Consider the following 12,442-nt stretch of genomic DNA (forward strand, 5'->3'; position numbering starts at 1 on the left):
TGCCCCATACTATGTGACCCAAAGCCCTCACTGTACAGGTTCTCTGAAACAATGAAGTAAAGCTTAGGAGTTAAGTCTTAGAATTTTTTCAATTATGGAAACCTCTTTTTAGCCTACTGAATCCAGCCCAAATTTCCATGACTGAGGTTTTATTCTACTCAGTGGGTAAAAAGTCACTGGAATTCGTAACTACCTTTCAGTTTGAGGGCAGGTCTCTCTTCTGCAGGCCTGATCAATAAGGGAACTGGATCTTTGTCAGGAAAGCAAATCCTTGTCTAATTCATCTCTGCTTGCCAGGAAGCCTAAAATGGCACTTGCCCCTGTGACCTTTTCCTGACCCTCAGTTTCAATGATTCCCTCCTTTATGCTTTATAAAAACTTAGTTGCTGGGTTAGAGCACCTTTCAAAGTCTGTTTTCCTACGGGTTGTTTATTTACTGTTCACTAAACTGTGAGATCCTACTTTATTCATCTTTGTATTTTCAGTGCATCCTAATCCAGAGCAATAACTACTATATTGCATGAACTGGAGCTTTGAAATACAGATGAATGGCAGGATTAAGAAAAAGACACAGTTGGTAACAAATTTCATTTAGGCCTAGTTATTGGTGTTTGTGTAAAAATTTGGACTCTAAGATAGCACAGGAAAACTATCTTTAAAGGTGGCACATAATTTAAAGAAATATTTTGGAAGAGACAGAAGATTGTCCAAATTCTTGAGGCTTAACTCATAATTTCTGTAATCCATGTCTTCCATATATATATATATATATAATTTAATATATATATATTAAATTATATATATATATATATATAATTTAATATATATATTAAATTTACTTTCCATTCTACCAAAGGGGACCATAAGTTCTATAATGTTTGTTAAAACATATTTGCCATATATTATGATTACTTTTTATATATTAAAGGGTAATTTTTTTTTTTTAGTTATTTAGGCATTTAGAAGATACTGATCAAATAGTCAGTGTCTGCTACATACTCAGTTTGGAATATTACTAATACATTTGATTTTTATATTTGCACAGAGACAGTGACGTAGGATTTCACGCTCATGCAGTGCCACAATGTGGATAGAAAAACTCCCAAGGAGAACTTTTGTAATGTGTCTGGCATTAAGTTTTTGATTGCCAAGGCATTCATTTCAATGACATCCATCTCAAATAAACATATTGCCAGCTTTATGACAGTTACTAGTAAAACAACTTGATAAGGAATCAGGTCCCCCCATGCATGAAGTTTCCCTTTTAGAAAGTCCTGGGTAACATAGATAACTGACCACTTGAGTGACCCTGCTTCTCTGGTTTCATGCCCTAATTCCCACACTTAAGCTTTAAATTCACCAATAAAAAGTGAACCCATGATACCCTAGGCATCCCACCCTCAAACCCTAGTAAAGGCAGAGCCCCAAGTCCCTGTCTCTCTCCTCACAACCTTGCTGCATGGTCCTCGGGCATGCCATGTCTTGTCCACCCTCTAGGACCTGTGAGTAATCAATCTTGTTCTTCAAAGCTCCCTGATGATTTTGCTGAGGAGTGTCCTGCAGTCATAATGAGAACCACAAGGGTCGGTCCAGCTCCAGCATTAGCCCGGGGAGGGGGAATGTCTGCGAGGCTCACTAAGAGTAAATACATTCCTCAATCGTTCCTAGGCCACAGCATCACTATCAGGAGGCTGAGACTGACACAACAACTTTTTAAAGTGACTTTGGATGTCCTCATGTACCAGAAGGAGCAAATACAAATGTTTTCCTAGAGAATGTGCCATCAGGTCAGGCTTCCGGCAACTCTCACAGAAAGCACAACATATTTGAGTTCATGATAATTAAAAAAAAAAAAAAATCAAGGAACATTCAAGAAAAGCTACCATGAATGAGAGACAGCAGAAACAACAAATGATCAAAGCAGCTTAATAAAGACTTCAGATATTAGAATCATTGGATAGAGTGTTTAATATGTTGACAATGTTTTTTTATATATGAAACCAAAAGTACAAGCAACCAGAGCAAGGGCTCTGGAAACAGGTCTAGCTTTGAATCCTGTGCCACTTGTTGGATTTACAATCTTGGACATATTGCGTCCTCTCTTTAACTCAGTTTTATCACCTGTAAAGTGAGGATAATAATAACTTTCTCACAGTGTATTATAAGAATTAATTGAAGTAATGTTTTTAAAGCATTTAATGTAGAGCCTGCACATAGTAGTCACTCAGTTGTAATTGTCATCATCATTGTCATCTGTAGTATAAGGAAAGACGGACACAGAACCAAAGTGTTTTAAGAGTGTGTTCTAGACTCCAGAGGACACCCTCGCTGGGTTATCTGATTCTAAATCTATAGGAGCAGCTTTATCAACTCTAATTTATAGCTAACTGATCGCAACACAACATAATTCTTGTCTGCAGCTATATAAATTCTCTCCTGTCTTTTAGCGATTCATCCCTTTTTTTTGTGCTCCATCCCTTGTGGAATAACCAGTTGTGCCTTTATTTGCATATTCATTTCAATATTCCTGATCTACAGGCAAGAATGTTCCTGGAATATGCAGGGCAAATATATTTTGTGTAAACTTTTTTTGCACAGTTTATGTGGGTGAATTATGTGGTGTGTGACTTACATCTCAGTAAAGCCATTAAAATCTTTTTTTTTAAGTTATCCACCACTATTCTGGTGGTTGTAGGTCCATCCAGTGTGATCCCATGAAAGAACCCAGACAGTAGGAACAACAGGGCCATGGGAAGACCCCATAGGTATGAGTCCCAGAGCTACTAGGGGCATCTGGTTGACCCCAAAGGCATGAGTCACAAAGTCAGAGGACACTCCACAGAAGAGAAAATAGATACATGGCCAAGTGGGTCCCACTCGTGGTCCTTGACCAAAAGAGACTTAGAAAATTTCAAGGAAGGTACTTCAAAATGTGGAGGCCTGAAAAGGCAAGGCCGTAGTAGAGGCCTCTTTTGTCCCAGTGTTAAGAGCAAATACCACTACCAAGAAAATGTTTCTTTCAGAAGTGCTTGCCTTAGTGTTAGTTGAGCTTGAATAGCATCATTCCTCCCCATGAGAATTTCTGTGAATGTATGCTATTTAAATTGGAGAGCTGAGTACAGCAAAAATTTTAGAAAGATTTTTAAAGTCTGTGCAATAAAATCCTCATCTTCTCTAATCCTTTGAGTTGTTAACGTCTCCACAGCTTTCAAACTTTCAGTTGTATGCTCTAGGGTCTTTCACATCTGCAAATCCTCTTCGTAGAACCTTTTACATTCTAAACAGATCAAATTTCCCTAGAAGATATTCTTCCTTGCCTGTGTTATTTCCATTTCCAGTAAGTCTTTTACATCTGCGTTGTAAAGTAGCAGCCATGCCTCCTTTCCACTTACCAGCCCTGGGTACTTGTTACTTTTTTGACAAGCAGTTTGGATGCCATCCAGCCCCCCAAGGCCCTGTTCATGAGTCTCTGTGGAAATCTTTTCCTTTCCGGACAAGATTGTCTTCTCCAGTACAAAGTGGATTTAGCACTTTTTGCCCTAACTTAAATGGCCTTCCCCCACTACTCTTTAGAGGAGCAATTCTAGCTAGGAGGTTGAGGAAACCATTTCTGACCTGCCACGCTCATCTCCCACACCCATCCTGGGTTAGTATTTCTCCTGTCTCCCAGCTTCCGTGCCTTCGCTCGTGATCGTCTTGCCTGTACCTAGACTCTTCTCTTCATCACTCTCCTTCCCCTCACGTCACCTCAGAGAAAGTGTGGCACCAGTTTAATCATAAGGCGGAGTTAAAGTACCACCTTTTTGAGAGTCTGATTGTAGCCATTTGTCTTTCAGGAACGGCTAAGAATCACGAGTTACTCCATGTGTCAGTAAATATTTCCAGCTTTAATCAGTACACATGCTCCAGGCTGACAGATAGGAATTGATAGGACACAGTTTTGTACCCAGCCACCAGCTGAACTTGGCGCCAAGCTATTTAAAAAAAAAAGATTATACATGGAAGGAGATTATACATGGAAGGAGAAGGAAGGGAAAGAAATCAAATACCACCAATTTTCAAGAAACATGTTTTGAAAATTCCTGCAGGTAGAACTGTCAGGGCCACACATTGACTTTCATGGACCCTGTGCATTTTGCCTTCAAGGGCCTTCTCCCACCAAAATGGATTTTCACCGGCCCTAAAATTTTAGGGTTTTTTTCCATGGGCCCTAAAATTTTCATTTCTGCAATCCTACATTCATTTTTTTTCCTTCTAATTTTGGTGGGCCTCTAAAAGTATTGTGGGGTTCTAGGAATTGTGCCTAATGGGTAGTCAGTCCTGAGCCTGTATCTTATAATGTAGCATCAAGAGGTAGTTTGGTACAGTGGTTGAGAGTGGCAATCCTGGAGCCCGGCTGTCTGGGTTTGAATCCTGGCTCTGCCCTTCTCAGGCTATGTGACCTCAGGGGAGTTATTTAATGTCTTTGTGACTCAGTTTCCTCATCTGCAAAACAGGGATAATACCATCACATAGTTATTGGGTTGTAGTTCGGGTTAAATGGGCTAATATGTGTGAAGACCAATGACTGATACATAGCCCTATATGTTTTAACTATTGTTATTAATTATTGTCAATTGGTAGTTAATTAATATATTGAATGAAACTATGAGTATTCTTCTTATGCCAAAATGTTATTTTCAGCAACATCAACCCACCTTAAAGGAAGGATGTTAAATCTGGACATAATTATATCCATTTTTGAGAAAGAGGGAACAAAACCCTCTGGGAGATGAGATGAACTGCTGATGATATATGAATGCATCTTTAGCTACATATTATGAAAACCAGGAACCCTTTTCAGCTGGAAGCATGCCAGAGGCCACCTAGCCCAGCCCTCCACACAGTGAAAAACGCCTTTCTATGACACAGCTCCTTGAACACTGTCAGGACCATGGAGCTGAACCTTTCATCAAGCATCTCATTCCACCATGAGTCAGCTCAAGCCCGAGAACATTCTTCCGTATATGCTGACTAACATATTGCCTCCCTGCCCCTTCCACCCATTGATCCTGCTTTCTGCCTCTTTGAAACTGTTTAGAACAAGGTCATTCCCTTTCAGACAACAAGCTCCCAAGTATTTTTAGATGGAGTTCAAGTATTCCTTGAACTTGTATTCCAAGGTAGTATCCATTTTTTTTCATCCACCCTGTAGGGGTCATTACTTCCAAACTCTGTGCCAACGTGATCTTTCTCCACAGGGCACAATCTAAGACCGCCTTTAATATTTGGCTCCCCAACATGAACGTGGCACCCCAGCTCTGCTGTCACCAGGCAGGGAACCCTGAGGCTGTCACCTTCTTTGTTCTGGATGCCTTTCTATATTCATAGAAATATAGATTACAGTGGCTTGGAATGTTTTGGTAGTTGCATTATACTGATGGTGTATATTAAAATTAGTGTTTAATTAAACTCTCTGGGTTCTTTTTATATAAAAATAGGATCTGGAGGGGCAAATCAAGAGTATCCAACAGCGACGGTTACTTTCCCACAGAGAGGCATTTTAAAGTATAAATCTGGCCGTGCCGCTAATAGCTTAAGGCCTTTCACTGGCTCCCCATCAGGTTGGAATAAAGCGGAGGCTCCTGGCCCTCACGGCTGGCTGCATCTGTTGTGACCTCAGCCCTTCCTTTCTTTCTCACCAGCCTCTCCTCCTGCCTCTCCCCACCGTCCACTTTGTTTCCATGGCAATGCCCTGAAGCACTTGTAATTCCCAATGCCGGGCAGGTTTGTTCATGCCGCTGTGCCTCTCTGTACACACCTCTCCATCTGGCTGGGCTGCCCTTTGTCCCCATCCACTTGCAAAGCCTTGCTTACCCTGCCAGATCCAGCTCATGTGTCACATGCCTTATGAAATCTGTGAAGCCTATTCTATTTGCTCAGCCCCAGAGCTCCCGCCGTCTACCCCCCAGCTTTCTTCTCTGTTACCTCCATGTGACACAGAATTCACCGATTACACAGATATAAGTTATTTATTATAGAGGTCTGTCTTCTTCAATGCACTGTCAGCTCCATGAGGATAGTGATGGGTGTGACCCCTCTCCATAGGCCAGCATCCAGTTCATAGCCTGCACTGCTAAGAGGTGATGAGCATAAGTGACCTGTGAAAGGGGTGTCTGGGCTTTTCATCGAGATGGAGATGGATACTCTTTTTAAGACAGTTTCAAATGACAGCTCTAGTTTTTAAAAACCCATGCATTCTGAATGTCTCTGCATCTCTGCACATTAAACATACTGAGGCAGGCTAGGAAACACACTGGAGATTTATTTATTGGGAAGTACCTAATGTCCACCTCACTCGTGCCAACTACCCACAGTGTGTAATGAAACACACTGAGAAACCGTTCTTCAGTTGCTCCTGGCAGAGTGAGGTGCATAAAGCGCAATTTAACAGCTGGACAAGGCTCTCTTGGTTCATCTCATCCTGGAGTCTCAGCACCAAGTCAAGCTGTTCTAAAGTCCTTTTCAAAATGGTTTCGTCAGTTGTACACTAGAGATTCATTTCATGGAGTTCTGTTAGGGGAAGGATCACGCTTGATACACAGATTTCTGTGTGTGTTGGGGGAGCATGAGGTGAAACCACAAACGTGTTTACTTAGTCCAGGTTTTTTTAGTACAACCTTCATTCATGTTTCCTTGGAATGAACTATTGGGTTGTCAGAAAAGTCATGACGTATTTTTTCTCTGTTTTTCATTGCAAGAATACGTCATGACTTTTCCAACAACCCAATATACTGTCCAATTTCAAATCAGTTTCCAGAATCTCTCTAAACATATCACAGAATTCCGCACTGCCAGTAAATGCCGAAAGGTCGTATTTCAAGCTGAAGTTTATGGCGGGCACCGTCCTACCCACCCAGAATGAGCTTCTTTCTGATTGCTTAGGAAGGCTGGGATCAAGAACAGAATGGCTATAATACAGTAATCCCCTCTTATCTGTGGGATATACGTTCCAGGATGCCTGAAACCTCAGATAGTACTGAACCCTAAGTTTACTATGTTTTTTTCCTATATACAGAGGGTGCCAAACAAATGTATACACATTTTAAGTAAGGAAAAAATCTATATTAAAACTACGTTGATGGTAACCACTTTGAGCACCTCTTGTAAATGCAGACGTCAAATGTGACTTGTATTCATCTTTTGTTATCAGTATTTATTGAGTATCACAATTTTAATACAGTTTTGTCCTTTCTTAAAATGTGTATACTCGTACATTTTTTGGGCACCCTCTGTATACATATCCATGATAAAGTTTAATTTATAAATTAGGCACAGTAAGAGATTAGCAACAATAACTAATAATAAAATAGAACAATTGTAACAAATAAACTATAATAAAAGTTATGTGAGTGTGGTCTCTCCAAATATTGTACTATATTCACTCTTCTCCTTGTGATGATGTCACATGATACAGTGCCTATGTGATGAGATGAAGTGAGGTGAATGAGACATTTTTAAGTAAAATAAAGGTTACTTGAACACAAGCACCATGATACCGCGATAGTCAAATCTGATGAGTGAGACAGCTCCTAGGTGACTGACAGGCCAGGAGCGTATGCAGCATGGGTACACTGGATAAAGGGATGATTCACCTCCCAGGCAGGACAGAGCAAGATGGTGTGAGGTTTCATCACACTACACCAAAGCGTATGCATTTTAAAACTTATGAACTCTTTGTTTCCGGAATTTTACATTTCATATTTTTGGACTGCAGTTGACTGTGGGTAATTGAAAATGCAGAAAGCGAAACTGCGGATAAGGGGTGACTGCTGTATGATAACATAACGAAGGAGAATAACTCAGTTAAACACAGTCCTGCTAGGTTAGTAAACTTTGTGCCATTTCACATAAGTTTAATGCCTGAAAAATACTATTCCACAAACATGTACTTGGTGATGTACATGTTCAAGGCTCAGAGCCAGTTGGTGAGAGGAAGCTCAGTGAGACATGTTTCTGCCTTCAGGGAGCCCACAGGGGCATCTGGTGCCTCCCAATCAACTATAAGTTAAACCAGAGAGATTTGCTGGGATAAGCTTGGAAACCTTTGCAGAGAGATTGGCGTTTGAGCCTTGAAACGTTTCAACAGGTAGAGATGAGGGAGAATGCCATTCTTAAAAACGGGAACAAGGTGGACCAAGGCATAGAGTGGGTGCCATGTGGGGTGCCCTCAGTGAATGGTGATCACATCTATAGCATTAGATGCATTAGGACAGGGGACTAGGGGGGAAATTAGGCTCAAAATATGGCTCAGGGGTCATATCTTAAGGGACTTGAATGCCTCCATAAAGCATTGTAGTCAGGAGGCAGTAGTGGGGAGCCATGAGAAGGTTTGGGCAAGGGTATGGCATGATCTGATTTGTGCTTGAGGTTAGTGTCTCTGGGGGCAGACTGTGTAATGGATGGATTTAAAGAAGGAAAATTTGAAGAACTCTCTTCACGATTATAACTTTTCTTCTTCATACCTTACCACTTAGACTTTATAGCATGATACGCATTAGCAGGTAGAAGTCACTCATGCATGCTCATCTTCTTTCAGAGGAGAGCGGCTTCCTTCCTGCCTCAGTGAAATTATTTCCTTCCCCTCTCATGAGGAAAATAATCCCTACAATTATAATACACGAAGCTTTTTGTATGCAACCGACTTGAGGTTTTTGCCCCTTCTAGTAAAAGTTAAGAGTGCACTGTAAAATATTTACCTATTTGTTTTAAAATTGAAATGTGAGCTTTTATTTTAAAATACGTGAACTCTTTGATCTAGCAATTTCATGGATGGGAATTTTTCCTAAGGAGATTATCAGGATGGCCATAAAGATTTGTCTGTAAGGAATTCATCTCATATTGCTTATAACAATAAAAAATTGGAAGCAACCTAAGCATCCAAGAAGAGATTGGGTAAAGAAGTTATGCAGCTAATTAAATATTTCTGAAGAATATCTAATAATATGGGTAAATGTTATAATGTAATGTGGAGTTTAAGAAGCATTTTGTAAGAGTATGATTTCCTTTTTTAAAAATTAAGGAAATCATAGAGAAAGATTGGAAGAGTATTGACTAAAATTGTAACAGTGGATATCTTTGGTTGATGAGTGAGCATTATGGGTGACTTTTATTTTATTCTTTGGCCTTTTGCATATTTTCTAAATTTCCTATAATGTGTATGTGTGATTTGTGATTATCAGGAAAAAATGCTATTTAAAAATTGCTTTTACCCTAGAGGGGTGGAATACAGTTTAGAATCATTCTTAGCTACTTTGCCTCTCTTGGCTGAGTCAGGGTTTCACAATCTCTATTTGAATTAGAAGATTAGTTCTGATAAATTAACTCTAAGATCCTTTATAACTCTAAGACGCCTTACCACATTATCTGCACCTTTCCTGTTCCCACGGCATCAGGTACATACCTTGTCATAGCATCCATCGTAAGGTAACTAATTCCCAATTATGTGCCTGCCTCTCCCCAAAGAACTGGAGCACCTCTTAGGAAGGAACAATCTTTTATCTCCTCTATTTGTGAGGAGCATTCTGGCTTCAACTAACAAATATTACATATTACTCAAACTGACATAAACAAAAAAAGGACATTGTTATTTCTAGCACTGAAAAGGCCAGCGGTAGATCTATTTCAGGGGGAGCTGGATCCAATATTCAAACGCTGGTTCCCAGGATCTGCCTCTCAGCTCTGCTTTTGTTTCTGTTGGCCTCCTCGTGAGGCTGCTGACAGCCTCACATTCTCCCAATCTCAGCCTCTATTGGAGGGAGAACTTCATCTTCTGCACAGTTCCACAGGAGTCCCAGATTGCATTTCTTCTAGTGCCATGCACAACACTGTAACCAGGAGCTTAGAATATGCCCAGTTCCACTCCTGTACCTGTCGTCGATGGTGATCGTGAGAGACAGATGCAAGGCTAGTCTGTTCTGAAGGAAACCCAGAGTAGGGAATGAGTAGCTTCCCAAAGGAGAATCAAGATGTTGTCACCAGGAAAGGGGGAAACGGATTCTGGGCAAGGAAAAATGACAGCTGTACCTCCATTTGTACCTCTGGCATTTTGCATTGTGCCTGCCATCACCTGAGAAAGGACTCAGTAACGCTCAGTAGAATGGATGAAGGATCAGTGTAAACTGTCACTTATTTTTCCCCAAAGAGAAACTTAAATCTCACACAATTCTGATCACCCAGGTACACTCCTGAGTCATGTTCTTTCTGATTGTAAATTCTGGCTTCTACAGTTTTTCAAGTAATTGGTTTAATCTTAGCTACTAATAGAAATTTGAAACTGTTTTTATGAAGTCATTTTCCTCTTTAGCCTTTATTACACATTCATTTTCTTAGATGCAAGAGAAAATTTCTAGTGGATTAATATAAAATGAGCATGACCATTGTAACTCTTTCAAGTTCCAATCCAGGCATTATCATTAACTGAATTATACTTTGTCTTTGAAAGACTGTTAGAACATTCCTTTCAATAGTATGTGGGCAATAGCCCCACTCAAATATGGACTACTTTACTTAATGATTTGCCAGAAGAAAAAAAAAAGGAGCAATAGGAATTCTATTTTCTTACCACTCTGATTTAATACAGGTGAGAAATTGGGTTATTTTAATTACCTAGTGATTGAACTTCCATATTATTATTATTTTTTAAGTTTAATGCAAGCGTGTATAAAAAGTAATTCAAACAGTACAAAAGAACATGCAATGAAAGCAAATCTTCCTTCTATCCCTGATTCCCCTTCACAGAGGCAACTGCTGCTCATAGTTTTTTAATGTATCTCTCCAGAGATATGCAATACAAGTACAAGTCTATCTATATGTATTTGTCTCCATAGCTTGCCTTTCCCTTTTCACAAGTGGTAGGATTAATGTTACTGTTATGCAGTTTGGTTTTTTTTTTCTTTTTTCACTTAAGGCGACTCAGAGGGAGAACATATAACTCCACCTTGTTCTTTTTAATGCAAGTATTCTAATATATGGGCATACCATAATTTTCTTAACCACTCCTTTACCAATGGGCATTTAAGCTGTTACAGTTTTTTGGTACCTCACCAATAAGGGATTTCTGCCTCACTTGACACAAAGTTTTTGCCTTTTATTAAAAGGCACTGCTGGGGACCATCCCAAAGAGTAAATAAAAATAACAAAAAAATATATAAAGCCATGGCATTGGCAAAGTACTAGTTTGTAATGCCAGGTGAAGCTCTGAATGCCTTAGTTTTCCCAAAATGGTACCTCTGTCCTCACACTGTATCCCTACCTCCTCCTTTTGGATGGTAAGGAGAGGAAAATTATATTCCTCTCTTAGGTCATTACCAACCTCAGGTTCTGGGACCCTGCTACTCCCCAGAGCAGACCCAGACACTCTAGATCCAATCAGACTGAACGGAACTGTTCTTCTGGGCACCCAGCTGACCTCCAGATCCGCGTATGAAATGATAAGCCAGGGGCTCGGCTGGCCCTGCAGACGCCCGCGGGTCCCACCGATACCACAGCTGCTCCTGCCCTTTCGCTCCTCGGCGGCGCAATGGGCACCTATGATGACGAGTACAACCACCTCTACAAAGTTGTCCTATTGGAGATTCTGGTCTTGGAAAGAGTAGTCTCCGGTCTTGAAATGAGTTTCATTTCGAAAGCAAAAGCATCACTGGAGTAGAGTTTGCAGTAAGAAGCATCCTGATTGATGGAAAAACAATAAACAACAGATATGGGACGCAGCAGGGCAAGAGCCATACGGAGCCATAGCATCAGCATGCTGTCGTGGAGCTGTAGGTGCCTTTCTGCTTTATGACGTTGCTAATCAGCTCACATAGGAAAATGAAGAGTGATGGCTAAGAGAACTGAGAGATCATGCTGATAGTGGCATTGGTATAATGCTTGTGGGCAATAAGAGTGATTTCCGTCATCTCAGGGCAGTTCCCACAGATGAAGCAAGAGCATTTGCAGAAAAGAATGGTTTGTCATTCATTGAGACATCTGCTCTAGACTCTACAAACATAGAAGCTTTTCAGGCAATTCTGACAGAGATATGCCGCATTGTTTCCCAGAAGCAAATGTCAGACAGCCGTGAAAATGACATGTCTCCAAGCAACAGTGTGGTTCCTATTCACGTGCCACCAACCACTGAAAACAAACCAAAGGTGCAGTGCTGTCAGAACATACAAGGCATTTCTCTTGTTCCCTAGAAGGCTGAGCACAGCCCATTCCCAAGCCTGAGATTTAAATATATTTGTCATTCTTGTGGTCACTTTTGTGTTTTATTACTTCCTCATACTTATCAATTTTCCATGTCTTAAGCCTTTTGATTTTAGCTTTATAAAATTATCCACTTGTCCTGCATGACTGCAGCTTTTTTTTCATGGTATGACTTCACTGGCCTTAGTTTAATAAACTGAATGTTTGGATTCCT

At 40.4% G+C, this 12,442-nt stretch overlaps 1 pseudogene across 1 annotated transcript; it reads left to right on the forward strand.

The window, feature by feature from the left end:
- The first annotated feature begins 11,560 nt into the window (after nt 1-11,560).
- On the forward strand, nt 11,561-12,218 carry LOC109387523 (ras-related protein Rab-11A pseudogene; annotated as a pseudogene). Its single transcript, XR_002125013.1, has one exon. The product of XR_002125013.1 is annotated as a ras-related protein Rab-11A pseudogene (transcript).
- Nucleotides 12,219-12,442: the final 224 nt, after the last annotated feature.

This window comes from Hipposideros armiger, unplaced genomic scaffold (assembly GCF_001890085.2).
Source record: "Hipposideros armiger isolate ML-2016 unplaced genomic scaffold, ASM189008v1 scaffold_161, whole genome shotgun sequence".
In the NCBI taxonomy this organism is placed as follows: Eukaryota; Metazoa; Chordata; class Mammalia; order Chiroptera; family Hipposideridae; genus Hipposideros; species Hipposideros armiger.